This window comes from Hypanus sabinus, chromosome 22 (assembly GCF_030144855.1).
Source record: "Hypanus sabinus isolate sHypSab1 chromosome 22, sHypSab1.hap1, whole genome shotgun sequence".
Lineage (NCBI taxonomy): Eukaryota > Metazoa > Chordata > Chondrichthyes > Myliobatiformes > Dasyatidae > Hypanus > Hypanus sabinus.
In genome coordinates, this window is record NC_082727.1 from 45,381,163 (window position 1) to 45,394,644 (window position 13,482).

The 13,482-nt window shown below is 40.5% G+C and overlaps 1 protein-coding gene across 5 annotated transcripts in view; it reads right to left on the reverse strand.

The window, feature by feature from the left end:
- The window catches only part of jakmip3 (Janus kinase and microtubule interacting protein 3), a 361,481-nt gene that overhangs the window by 36,769 nt on the left and 311,230 nt on the right, over positions 1 to 13,482 (reverse strand). Inside the window, exon 24 of one of the 5 annotated variants that reach the window (XR_009507472.1) lies at positions 7,213 to 7,250. The exons of the other annotated variants lie outside the window; for them this stretch is intronic. The gene's annotated coding sequence lies outside the window, so the exon portion shown is untranslated. The remainder of the gene's footprint in view (positions 1 to 7,212; positions 7,251 to 13,482) is intronic. 5 annotated transcript variants of the gene reach the window in all.

The window sequence follows — 13,482 nt, forward strand, 5'->3', positions numbered from 1 at the left end:
GCAAGGCTAACACTGTCTGTATTCATAAATAAAATATAAGATTTCTGAAAGGCTGCTGACACCTGTGAAAACTGTAATGCTGCACAAAATGAGGGGAAAGAGTTAAAGTGGATTTATAATTGTCAGGAATTCTACATTTTTAAAGGTATTCCTTTCCCTTTGGTTATCGGGATTCCAATCTTTCCACTGCATTCTCCACTGGAAGTATGAGTGAACAGCAATCTTCTGAGTTTTATTTGCACAGATTGTTGTCTTTAGCACACTCAAATGCCCAGATGGTGCGGTCTTTCATTGATCCTATTATGGTTATTATTCTATTATGGATTTATAGAGTACGCTTACAAGAAAATGAATCTCAGGGTTGTAATAAATTTACATTGTATTACTCTTGTTCTTGCCAGTAGGAGTTTACCATGAACAGAGTGCCTTGCTTGTATAGTTAGTTATATAACCCAGGTTCAACCCTGGTGCTCCTTAGAAATCAGGTTGTACAGTACTGCGCTTCAGTGCCATCTGGAGAAGAGTCTTCTTTAGGAAGATCAAAATTTCTTATATGCAGAAAGAAAAAAACCCTCAAAATTTGGCTCCATATTAGTTTTCTTGGTCACTAAAGGCATCTTATTGGCCCACTCTGATATCCCATAGGTGTTTGTGACATTCATAGAGTTGCCAGGTGAAGGGGCAATTAGTGTCCACAGAACAGACCTTGTTTTCTCAATATTGAGTCAAAGAAAAATTCTCTTCAATGAATTGCAAACATACAGGTGTCAACTTAAGAGCAGTTGAGGGCTCATTAAGTTGAATGGTGAAGTGCCGTCTGTGTATATTTGAAAACTCATGCCTTTCTTTCACGTAATGATATTGAGCAGTGGGGTGAAGAGTGGAAATAGAAGGAGAACATGGACAGATTGTTAAAGGAAGGGTATTTCCAGAAGCATCTTGTGGCCATGGCAAATGGAGCCATGACTGGTGATTCATTGGCAATGGAGACACAGAACCAAAATGGATTGTGATTGAATTCATCCACTTTCCAGCATTCTAAGTGTCTAAAATCTAGAATGGTTTTATCCTGGTGTCAAGTTTTCTGCCATTACTCCCAGTCAGAGGTATATTTGTAGGCATCAATATTCAGGGCTCAAAGTAACTTAAGGTTCTACTGGTATAAGAAAGTAGCTGGACATTCGGTACAGCAGGGAAAAAGATAAATCATGAATAAAAATTCTCCGTAGAAGACTGTATCCCCTCAGCTTATTCAAGTATAATTTCTTCTACTTAAACCTCAAGTTTGTGACCACCATTCTTGACTAGACCAATGGATTTTGGTCACGAACATTTTGTACCTAAGTTTGAGTTGGTGATATTTGCAAAGTGCTACTTTTTGCTGCTTGCTTTATAGTAAGGTCACATTATTAATCATAATAAATTGAGCACGTTTTATATTCTCATGTCCAGGAGAAGCAGGAAAATTCAGCTGAAGGTTTTGCTTGGATGCCCAATCTCCTCAGTGCATGGGGTGAAACTAATCGCACTAAATGTAACCTTTGTGGTATATCACAACAAAAAGTTATTGCAGTCTCTTAACACCGAGCTGGTATGTGATCACTACCGGTACATCATGCAGATCTATGCCCTGTGTTCGAGCTGCAGTCACGATGCCTTCATCATGCAGCTGTCCACCATGCCATTTGATTTATTAATGAATGAGAGGATACTGGATGTGAAGAACTTTGGACGTGGATCACGATTGTGTTACATAAACCATCCATGCAAGCGAACCAGCAAAAGCTAAAGTTCCCTTCAAAGTATGATAGGGATGATTACTGGTATAGCAAAATATGATTTCAGTGACCATTGCTCCAAAAGACTCATGCTAAATTATGTCCCTAACACACCATATGAAAAGTTGTTAAGCAGTAATTATTTTTCCATCATTACAAGTGGAAGACATTCATTTTATCACATAGCAACAGTGGGGTTTTGGGAGGTGGATAGGTGATTTTAGAAACTTAGATAGGCACATAAATGATGGAAAAATGGAGAACTATGTAGGAGGGAAGGGTTAGAGTAGGTTAAAAGGTGTGCTCCGCATCTTGGGTTGAAGGGCCTGTACTGTGCTGTAATGTTCTATGATTTATATTTTAGGTGGTTGTGGAGAAGGGAAAGAGAAATAGGAGATGCACACTCATATTGTAAGCTTTATGCATACTGGAAAAGTATTTTTCACTATTTCTCTGAGGCTTTTGGGAAGTGGTGGGAACCAGACCCACTCATAACCATCCTTGGAGCAACAAGCTCCTTATCTTTAGCCAATAAGTATGAGAAAGTGGCTGTATTGTTTGGAAATGTTGATCGCTAAGAAGTTAATCCTGCAAATGTGGAAAATGGACTCTGTGCCTACGTATGATCTGTGGCTGAGAGAACTGCCAAACACTTCCCATTCGGAGAGACTGAGACTATGTAATGAGGACAGAGGGGACATCTTTGAAAGGATATGGTGCCCTGTATTGGACTTTCTTACAGGGTGAGATCTGAGGTTTTTTTGGTGCTGTGCACCTCTGCTGTGTATGTTTACTTTTTGCCTTTATATCAGTTGACTGACCCACGATCATCAGGCAGCACCACCAACTTGTCAGAATGGGAACTAATTACTCTGCTGGTTACTGGTTCGGGCCTTGTTCAATAGACAACCTAATAACATCACACTTACGCTCTTTATTTTTCAAGACAGCAGCTCCTTTGCTGATGTTGTCATAGCACGCTTTGAGTTTATCATGGTCCAGTCTGTGCAAAGTACAGTAGTGACACCATTGAAGGTGTCCTTGTGTGCAGTTTACATAAAATGAAATGCCTTTCCCACCCTTCACTGAAACAAGCAAACTCTTCATAATGTCAACAATCTGATGCAGTGATGATCTATTAAATTCATGTTTGCTAACCAGAGAAAATTTGTGCTCAGCACATTCACACCGCACAAATATGCCATTGTGAGTGTGCAGCCCTTATCAATTGCTATTATGTCAAGCAGTCATGGAGAAGAGGAATTTTCAAAGCACAAGCATCATGACTCTAGGTGCATTTGAGCAATGCAAGAAATAAGCAAGGAGATAAAATTTGCCTGGTGAGTGAGACTTGTTGATATAATCAAACATCCACAGTTTGAATTTCATGCCTGATCAATGAGGTCATTGAAAGAGAATTCCTCAGGGCTGTCATGACTTTTAATGCAATACTGGGAAACAATAAAGGAATCCTCATTTCCAACTAAATGGTACCTCCTGGCTCTCTGTTCTTACAATTATCAAGGGAAGGACTGATGTCCGATAACACACAATAAAGTTATTGCCCGTAAATGAGCCCAGTTCCAATTCAGGGTAGCTCTTGGATCTTATTGCAGCCAGTCTCTTCAATGATTTAATGTTATATACTCTACCATGACATGCACTTACTCAGGGCTGAATTCTGTACTAATGTACCTCTGAAATGTAGTTTTCTTTTGCTGGTCAGACCACAAGTACTGCATTCCATAACTGTTTATGTGGCTCCTCAGTAAATTGCACTTTACTGAACAATTTGTGATTTTAATCTCCCTCGTCGGTGACAGGCTTTTATTGAACCCATAATTGAGTGTCATGCTATAGTTGCTGCACTGGCATCACACCGGCTGACAATAATCACTCCCATGGATAGGTGCGAGTTGAAGGGAAATAGAACATTCCTCAGTGTGGAATCATAATATGTCTTTTGGACAGTGTCTCTCATCTGTAAAGGTTAATGACCGGATTTATTTATGGGCAACAATTAACTGAGGACAGGCCTAAATTCAGCAATAAGACCACAAATCTGTTTGTAAGTGCAATGGTGCACAGCCAGTCAACAGATATTTTGTTCGCAGTTCAGCGACTAGCAAATACAGTAGTGGGTCGAATGAACTATTACGTTGGTTTTACCCAAAGTATGGTCTTTCGTTCATGCATTTAGCTAACACAGAGCCCACATAGAAGCTGGTGTGGGTTTGGAGTGGCTGCGGCTTGGGAGTTGCAGGAAGAGTAGATGCTTCTACAAGTAAATACAGACTGAAAGATACATTCTGCGTTGTTAGTGAAGAGCTTGGTCAGAGAGGTGGAAGCTGTTTCAGCCTGCAAAGTATCAGTCACCTGTTGATTTAAATCTTAACTCCATTCCCACTCTGCTTTCTCTATTTACAACCTCCTACAATTTTCTAATTAAGTCTATCATAAGCCACACGTGAGGCTACTTAACCAACTATGAGCCCATGGTAGTACAGGAAAGATTCTAGCTTGGATAAAGCCATGGCTGATTGGCAAGAAGCAAAGTGTAGGAATAAAGGGAGTCTTTTCTGACCGGCTGCCGGTGACTAGTAGTGTCCCAAAGGGGTCTGTGTTGGGACCGTTTCTTTTTATGTTGTATGTCAATGATTTGGATGATGGAGTTGATGGCTTTGTTGCAAAGTTTGTGGGCAATATGAAGATAAGTGGAGGGGTAGGTAGTTTTGAGGAAGTAGTGAAGTTACAGAAGGACTTAAACAGATCAGGAGAATAGACAAAGAGATGGCAGGTGGATTACAATTTTAGGAAGTGCTTAGTCGTGTATTTCGGTAGAAGAAATGAAAGGACTGATTATTTTCTAAATGGAGAGAAAATACAAAAATCTGAGGTGTAAAAGGACTTAAGAGTCATTGTTCAGGATTCTCTGAAGGTTAATTTGCTGGTTGAATCTGTGGTGAGGAAAGCAGATGCATTGTTAGCATTCATTTTAAGAGGATTAGAATATAAAAGCAAAGCTGTAATGTTGAAAATTTATAAAGCACTAGTGAGGTCTTGCTTGGAGTATTGTGAGCAGGTTTGGGCCCCTTGTCTGAGAAAGGATGTGCTGAAACTGGAGACAGTTCAAAGGAGGTTCATAAAAATGCTTCCAGGATTGAATGGCTTGTCATATGAAGAGCATTTGATGGCTCGGCCTGGATTCACTAGAATTCAGAAGAATGACGAGTGACCTCATTGAAACCTATCGAATGATGAAAGGCCTTGCTGGAGTGGATGTTTCCTATGGTGGGAGCATCCAAGACCACAGCCTCAGAATAGATGGGCATCCTTTAAGAATGGAGTTGAAGAGGAATTTCTTTAGCCAGAGAGTTGTGTATCTGTGGAATTTGTTGGCACAGGCAGCTGTAGAGGCTGAGTTTATGCACATTTAAGGCAAAGGTTGATTGATTTTTGATTGGTCAGGGTATGAAGGGATATGGGGAGAAGGCAGGAGGTTGGGGCTGTAGGAAAATTGGATCAGCATTGAAGTGGTGGAACAGAATTGATGGGCCAAATGGCCTAATTCTGCTCCTGTATCTTATGGTCTTTAAGTATGAATTTCTATAATAAGCTGTATCACAGACTGTATGTGGTTCAACTCAACTTTATAGAGCTGAAGCCAACAAACAAACTCAGGTCAGACAGTATCCGTGGAAGGAAATGGACAATTATCATTTTGGAACAAGACTCTTCATGGGGACACAGTTTATTTGCTGAAGTTTGCGCTGGATTATTTCTTTTTATTCCAGATTCTAACATCTGCAGTCTAATGTGTTTCTAGACTTGTGAGGCTAAACAGCTTGGTGGATCTTTGCTGGCTCCTGGTAGAGCAATCACATTAGTTCCACTCCCCTTCTCCTTCTTTCTCCCTAGCTGAGTACCTAATTTTCTCTCACATGCCCATAATTTTTGATTGTTTTTTTACCAAATATTGCACTAAGGGATAAAAGACAGTAGTCAATTAACCAACCAGTATCTTATTTTAATGAGGAATGAAACTAAAAATCTTGGCATTAACTCATATTGCCGTGGGGAGAATGTGCAAACTCCAACAGATGACATCCCAGGTCAGTATTGAATCCAGGTCCCTGAAGTTATAAGATTGTTGAGCTAAATGTTGCATTACTATGGAGTTACCTGCTTTAACAGAGGAGACATTAACTTATGGTTTTTATATTCTTGTGCTGTCACTTGTTGTTTCTCCTTGTATTTTTTGTGCAAGGGAGTGGGGTTTGGGGGTCAATGTTCTTGCTGTGTTTTTGTTAGTTTTCTGTGTAGGGAGGGGGGAATTTGTGATCTAATGTTTTTGTTGCATTTTGTGCAGGGTTGGGGAGGTTTAGGGCCGATGTTCTTGTTGCGTTTTGTGTGTGGTGGGGGGTTGATAATTGTATTACGGTCCATTTTTGTGTGTGTGGGGGTGGGTTTGCTGTTTCTCTTTGAACTGACTTGCATGCTTTTCTTTGTTTCATGGCTATTTGAGGAAGAATCTCAGAGTTGTGTACTGTATACATTCTGTGATAATAAATGAACCTTTGAACTAGGGATTAGAGTAAATTAGTAGAAAGAGCAGAGGAGATTTCAGATATTTCTCTCAAGACGTCATAGGGTCTTGAACACATTGTCTTTGTAGGAAGTTGGAGCAGGAAGCCCTGGCTATGCACATCAAGAAGTTATAATTTAAAGTGCTACAGCTCCAGATCTTGGAAGTAAGATCGACTTGAAGTCCATTTACAACAGGCAAAGTTATAATGGACCATTTGACTTTGTTATGAAAAAACATCTTTGATTTTGATTTTGAATTTCTAGTCGTTGCTGAAAAGGAAGTGAAAATCGACAGTCATCACTAAGTTTATGAAGGGTAAGTTTTGGAACAGTTGCCTCGTCTCCATGTTAGTGTATTGAATTTGTCTCATAAGAAGCAAAAACTCTTTGCTATCCATTGAAAGGGAAGTAGATACAGTTTGAAAGAGAAAAATAAATTTAAAAAGGGCTGGAGGAATGAAATCAAATAGATCTTTCAAAAAGCTGGGGTAAATGTAATAGGCAGAACGGCTTCTTTTGTATGTCAAGAAATTCAAGGTCTGGACCTTTGTCCTTCAGCGAAGGTGCTAAACTATTCATTTCCTTGCCATACAGTTCTATCATATGTAATAACAATATCACATGCAAACAGTATTTCTGATGAAATTTTATTTATTCCAAATGGGAAAAAGATTTTTTTTTTCCAAAGGCTGAGCAGAGATTCATGTCTTATAAAATACTGAGGCACGATTTTGAATGGTGGTTATTTCATGAGAACGACTGCTTGCAAAATTACTGTTACTGTCTGCAAAGCATCAAGTTGTAATCTCTTGGATTATGAGTCACATATCGAATATGTTCCACTTACCCTATATCAAATTGTGCTTAAGTAGCTTCCATACTTCTCTGAAAGAAAACCATCAAAGAATTAATTGAATTGGGTACCTGTAGTTTATTCCCTGGAACACTTCAGTATAGTCACATATTTAACTCTGTCAAAGCAGAGCTGATACCTCAATTATTCAGTACACATCATGAATTAGATTCTAGTTGATCTCCATAGAGGAATTCCCTGCAGTGCATTGAAACACTGAAAAATTACTGTAATATCTGCAACTCTAACTGAAGAGATTAAAAGGAAGCTGAACCAGAAATAAATGTTGACAGGAAGTGAAAGATGGTATTACTCATGCAGATATGTGTTAGGAATTAATTACTGATCACAAATATCATGTTTACTTCAAATTGGGTTGACTGAGTATTTAACCAAGTGATGGATTTTGATTAATTATCCTTCAAACAATAACTCTTGGTAGTTATGATTTTGAAATAATTTTGATAACTATTTTCAATTATATATAATGTTAAAATGTTTCAAACAGTTAGCTTGATGAAAAAAGGTTAATAATATTATATAGAGGCATATTTTTATTTTTGAGTTTTCTTCATTCACAGTCAATATAACCTTTATTTTTGCTCATAATAATCCTTCCACAATAAATTAGCAACCCTTGCTTTCTTTTTAAGAATGTTGTCACCGTATAGTAGATAGATGTGTGTGCTAGAGTTGGGGGCTTGATTCTCAAATCCTGCTTCTGAGATGGGACGGACATATTTATATATATATATATATATATATATATATAGCTTCTGAAACATATAGCAGTGAGGGTGTAGGGATAAATTGATTTCGGGCACTCTGCACTTTGGAGAAATTCTGAAGTGTTCAGGGTGGAGTAGAAATGGTTGGGAGCATCAGGCACTAAAATATGGAAGTAATGAGTGTGGCTACCCTGAAGAAAGTGTAAAAATAATATAGAGGAAAGTTAGTGATACTTCTGCAACATTTTTTTTCAGTTGGCTCCAACCAAACTATTGTGTTCAGTTCTGGTCAGATCATTATAGGAAGTAAGTGGAACCTTCAGAGTGGGTGGAAAGATTTATTAGGATGCTACCTGGATTAGAGACCGTGTCTTACGAGTATAGTTTGAGTGAGCTAGGGTTTTTCTCTAAGAGGATGAGAAGACTTAACAAAAATGTTCAAGATGAGACCATAAGATATAGGAGAAGAATTAGGCCATTTGGCCTGTTGATTCTGCTCAGCCATTTCATCATGGCTGATCCATTTTTCCTCAGCCCCGATCTCCTGCCTTCCCCCATATCCCATCATACCATGACCAATCAAGAATCTTTCAACGTCTGTCTTAAAAATATGTACAGGCTTGGCCTTCACAGCTGCCTCTGGCAACAAATTCCACAGATCCACCACTCTCTGCAAAAAAGAACTGCATCCTCATCTCCGTTCTAAAGCGACACCTCTCTATTTTCAGGTTATGTCCTCTGGTCTTGGATGCCCCCACCTTAAGAAACATCCACTCCACATCCAGCCTAACAAAGCCTTTCACCATTTGATAGGTTTCAATTAGATCATTGCTCATTCTTCTGAATTCCAATGAATATAGGCCCAGAGCCATCAAGCATTCTTCAAATAACACGCCATTTAGTTCTGGAATCGTTTCCCTGAACTTCCTTTGAACCCTCTCCAGTTTCCGCATATCCTTTCTTAGATAAGGGGCCAAAATCTGCTCAGACTACTACAAGTGAGGCCTGAACATTACATCTTTGCTTTTATATTCTAGTCCTCTTGAAATGAATGCAAACATCACATTTGCCTTCCTCACTGCAGACTCAACCTGCAAATTAACCTTTAGGGAAATCTACACAAGGACTCCCAAATCCCTTTGCGCATCAGATTTTTGTACTTTTTCTTCACTTAGTAAACAGTCAACTCTTTCATATCTTCTATCAATGTGCATGACCATACACTTCCTGACACTGTATTCCATCTACTACTGCTTTGCCCATTCTCGTAATCTGTCTAAATCTTTTCATAACCTCCCTATTTCCTCACAACTACCTGTGCTTTCTCCTATCTTCATATTGTCTGCAATCTTTGCAAAAAAGCTCTCAATTCCATCATCCAAATCATTGACATATAATGTAACAAGAATTGTCCCTAACACAGATTCCTGTGGAACACTGCAGGTTGTGCGGTATCCGTTGAAATGAGCAGTCAACGTTTCGGGCCAAGACCCTTCGTCAAGACTGAAGAAGGAGGGGGCAGGGGCCCCATAAAGAATATGGGGGTGGAAAACCAATCAGAGGAAAGATCAAGGGGTGGGGGAAGGGAAGCAGGGAGGGGATAGGCTGGAGAGGTGAAGAAGGAATGTAAGGGGAAAACACTGTGGGTGGTAGAAGAAGGCAGAATCATGAGAGAGGTGATAGGCAGTTAGAAGAGGAGGCAGAGTGAAAGTGGGATGGAGGAAGGGAGAGGGAGGGTATTACCAGAAGTTGGAAAATTCAATGCTCATACCAAGGGGCTGGAGACTACCCAGAAGGTATATGAGATGTTGCTCCTCCAACCTGAGTTTGGCCTCATCATGGCAGTCGAGAAGGCCATGTATGGACATATCCGAATGGGAAAGTGAAGCAGAGTTAAAGTGGGTGGCAACCGGGAGATCCTGTCTGTTGTGGCAGACGGAGCAGAGGTGCTTGACGAAGCAGTCCCCCAATCTGCGTTGGGTCTCGCCGATGTAGAGAAGGCCGCACCGGGAGCACTGGATGCAATAGATTACCCCAACAGACTCACAAGTGAAGTGTTGCCTCACCTGGAAGGACTGTTTGGGGCCCTGAATGGTGGTAAGAGAGGAAGTGTAGGGACAGGCGCTACACAATTACCTACAGGTGTAGGTAATTCCCTCCCTCTCCCTTCCCCCATCCCACTTTCACTCTGCCTCCTCTTCTAGCTGCTTATCACCTCTCTCATGATTCTGCCTTCTTCTACGACCCATAGTGCTTTCCCCTTAGATTCCTTCTTCACCTCTCCTGCCTATCCCCTCCCTGCTTGCCCTCCCCCACCCCCTGATCTTTCTTCTGATTGGTTTTCCACCCTCCCCCACCTTCTTTATGGGGCCCCTGCCCCCTCCTTCTTCAGTCCTGCTGAAGGGTCTTGGCCCAAAACGTTGACTGCTCATTTCAACGGATGCTACACGACCTGCTGAGTTCATCCAGCACGATTCTGCATGTCGATTTGACCACAGCATCTGCAGTGTACTTTGTGTTTCCTGTGGAACACCACTAGTCACCAGCAGCCAAACAGGAAAGGCTCCCTTTATTCCCACACTTTTCCTCCTGCCAATCAGCCAATGTCTTATTCATGTTAGAATCCTTCCTGTAATACCACGAGCTCAAAGCTTGTTAAGCAGCCTTACATGTGGCACCTTGTCAAAGGCCTTCTGAAAATCTAAGTACACAACATCAATCAATTCTCTTTTGTCTATCCTGCTTGTTATTTTGTCAAAGAATTCCAGCAGATTTGTCAGGCAAGAGTTTCTCCTGAGGAAATTATATTATGTGCCTTCAAGTACCCTGAGACCTAATTTTTAATAATTGACACCACCATCTTTCCAAACATTGAGGTCTGACTAACTGGCGTATTGTTTCCTTTCTTCTGCCTCTCTCCCTTCTTGAAGAGTGGGGTGATATTTGCAATTTTCCAGTCTTCCGGAACCATTCCAGAATCTAGTGATTTTTGAAAGATCATTGGAAATACTGCCACAATCTCTTCAGCCACCTCTTTCTGAACCCTGGGGTGTACACCATCTGGTCCGGGTGACTTATCTACCTTCAGACCTTTCAGTTTCCCAATAACCCTCTCCCTAGAAGTGGTAATTTCACACACTTCATGACACCTGACACCTGGAACTTGCACCGTACTGTTGGTGTCTTCCACAGTGAAGACTAAGGCAAAATAGATATTCAGTGCATCTGTTATTTCCTTTTCCCTCATTACTACCTCTCCAGCATCATTTTCCAATGGTCTGATATCTACTATGCCTCTCTTTTACATTTTAAGAATCCAAATAAACCTTTGCTATCCTCTTTTAATATTATTGGCTAGCTTACTTTCCCTTGTTGATAACATTTTTAGTTGTGTTTGCTTTTAAAAGCTTCCCAATCTTCCAATTTCCCACTAACCTTTGCTCTATTATATGCCCACTCTTTGGCTTTTATGTTGGCCTTGACTTCTCTTGTCAGCCATGACTGTGTCATTTTGCCTTTAGAATACTTCTTCCTCTTTGGGATGTATTTATCCTGTTGCTTCCGAATTGCTTCCAGAAAACTCTACCATTGCTACTTTGCCATCATTCCTGCCAGTGTTCTTTTCCAAACAATTCTGGCCATCTCCTCTCTCATGCCTCTGTAATTCCCTTTACCCCACTGTAACATGATACATCTGACTTTCGCTTCCCCTCAAATTTCAGTGTGAATTTGAACATATTGTGATCACTTGGCCCTAAGAGTTCTTTTACTTTAAGGTCTCTAATCAATTCTGGTTCATTGCACAACACCCAGTCCGGAATAACTGATCCCCTAGTGTGTGATCCCACAGATTTCTCTAAGAAGCCATATCATAGGCATGATTCAGTGATGCCTGCAACATCATCCTTGCCAATCTGTAATTGTGTTACAAGTTCATCAACCTTATTCCATATACTGCCTGCATTCAAACATAACTCCTTTAGTCCTGTATTCAACTTCTTTGATTTTGTCCACTTTTATGTTTCAACTCATCATATTGACTGCAATTTTGCCCTATCATCAGCATCTTCTTGCTAGGAATCTCATTACACCAACTACATCATTTTCAGCACAATTACTCTGGTTCCCACTTAAATTAATTTAAACCTACCCAAACAACTCTAGTCAAACTGCCCGCAAGGATATTGGACCCCCTTGGGTTCGGGTGTAACCCGTCTCTTTTGTACACCTCATACCTTTCCCAGAAGAGATCCCAATGACCCATAAATCGGAACCCTTGCCCACTGCACTGGTTCTTCATCCACACATTCACTTACCAAATCAACCTATTCATACCCTCACTGGCACGTGGCACAGACAACAACCCAGAGATTACTATCCTGGAGGTGCTGTTTCTCAGCCATCTACCTAGCCCCCTAAAACCTCTCTCCAAGACCTCCTCACTTTGTCAACCTATGTCATTTGTGCCAATAGGTACCAAGACTACTTTGCCCTTGAGAATGCCAGGGACACGATCTGAGACATCCCTGATCCTGGCACTAGGGAGGAAACATTCCATCCGGGAGTCTCTATCACATCCACAGAACTTCATCTCTGTTCCTCTGACTAAGGAATCTCCTATCAACACTACAGTCCTCTTCATCGCTCTGCTCTTCTGAGCCACAGCACTGGACTCTCTGCCATAGACCTGGTCACTGTGGCTGCCTTCTGGTAGGTCATCTCCCTCAATAGTATCTAAAGTTGTATACTTATTATTGGGGGGAACAGCCACAGGTGTACTCCTCACTGTCTGTGCATGTCTCTTTCTCCTGGCAGTCATCCAGAAGAGGCATAATTTTAAGGTAATGGGAGGAATGTATAAGGAGGATGTTAGGAGTAATTTTTTTACATGGGGAATGCATGGAATACCCTGCCAGTGAAGGTGCTAGAGGCAGATCCATTAGAGATATTTAAGAAAGTCTTAAGTAGTCCCATGGATGATAGAAAAATGGAGGGCTATATAGGAGGCAAGAGAAGAGTTAGATTGATGTTAGAGTAGGTTAAAAAACAATTGGTACAACATCATGGACTGAATGGTCTGTACTGTGCTGTAGTGTTCTGTGCTCTATATTCTAAATCAAGTTTTCAATGTTGTGTATCCTCTGCCAGTCAAAAATAATTAACCATCAGAGATGTTTCCCTTTTTTCTTTACTTGCTTCATCATAACATAAAAGTAATTTTCAGATTCTAATTATCTTTAAGCAACTAACATTGTTTAGGTTCATTTCAGGCATGAGTCCAAAAAGTTAAAACGGAAGTATCATTTTCCTTGAATCTGCCCTGGAGGTGAGATGGAAGGCAGCCCACCATCAACTTCTCAAGGAGCATTTAGGTGTGGGCAATAGATATTGGTCTTGACAGCAAGGTCTAGGTCTTAGTAAATTAATACAAAAATAAAAATACTATGCAACTTTTGAGCCTTCAGCTTAACTCTTGTTTTTCTTTTGTAACCATTCTTTCCTCAGTTTTAAGAAACTTTATGAGTAAAAATAGGTG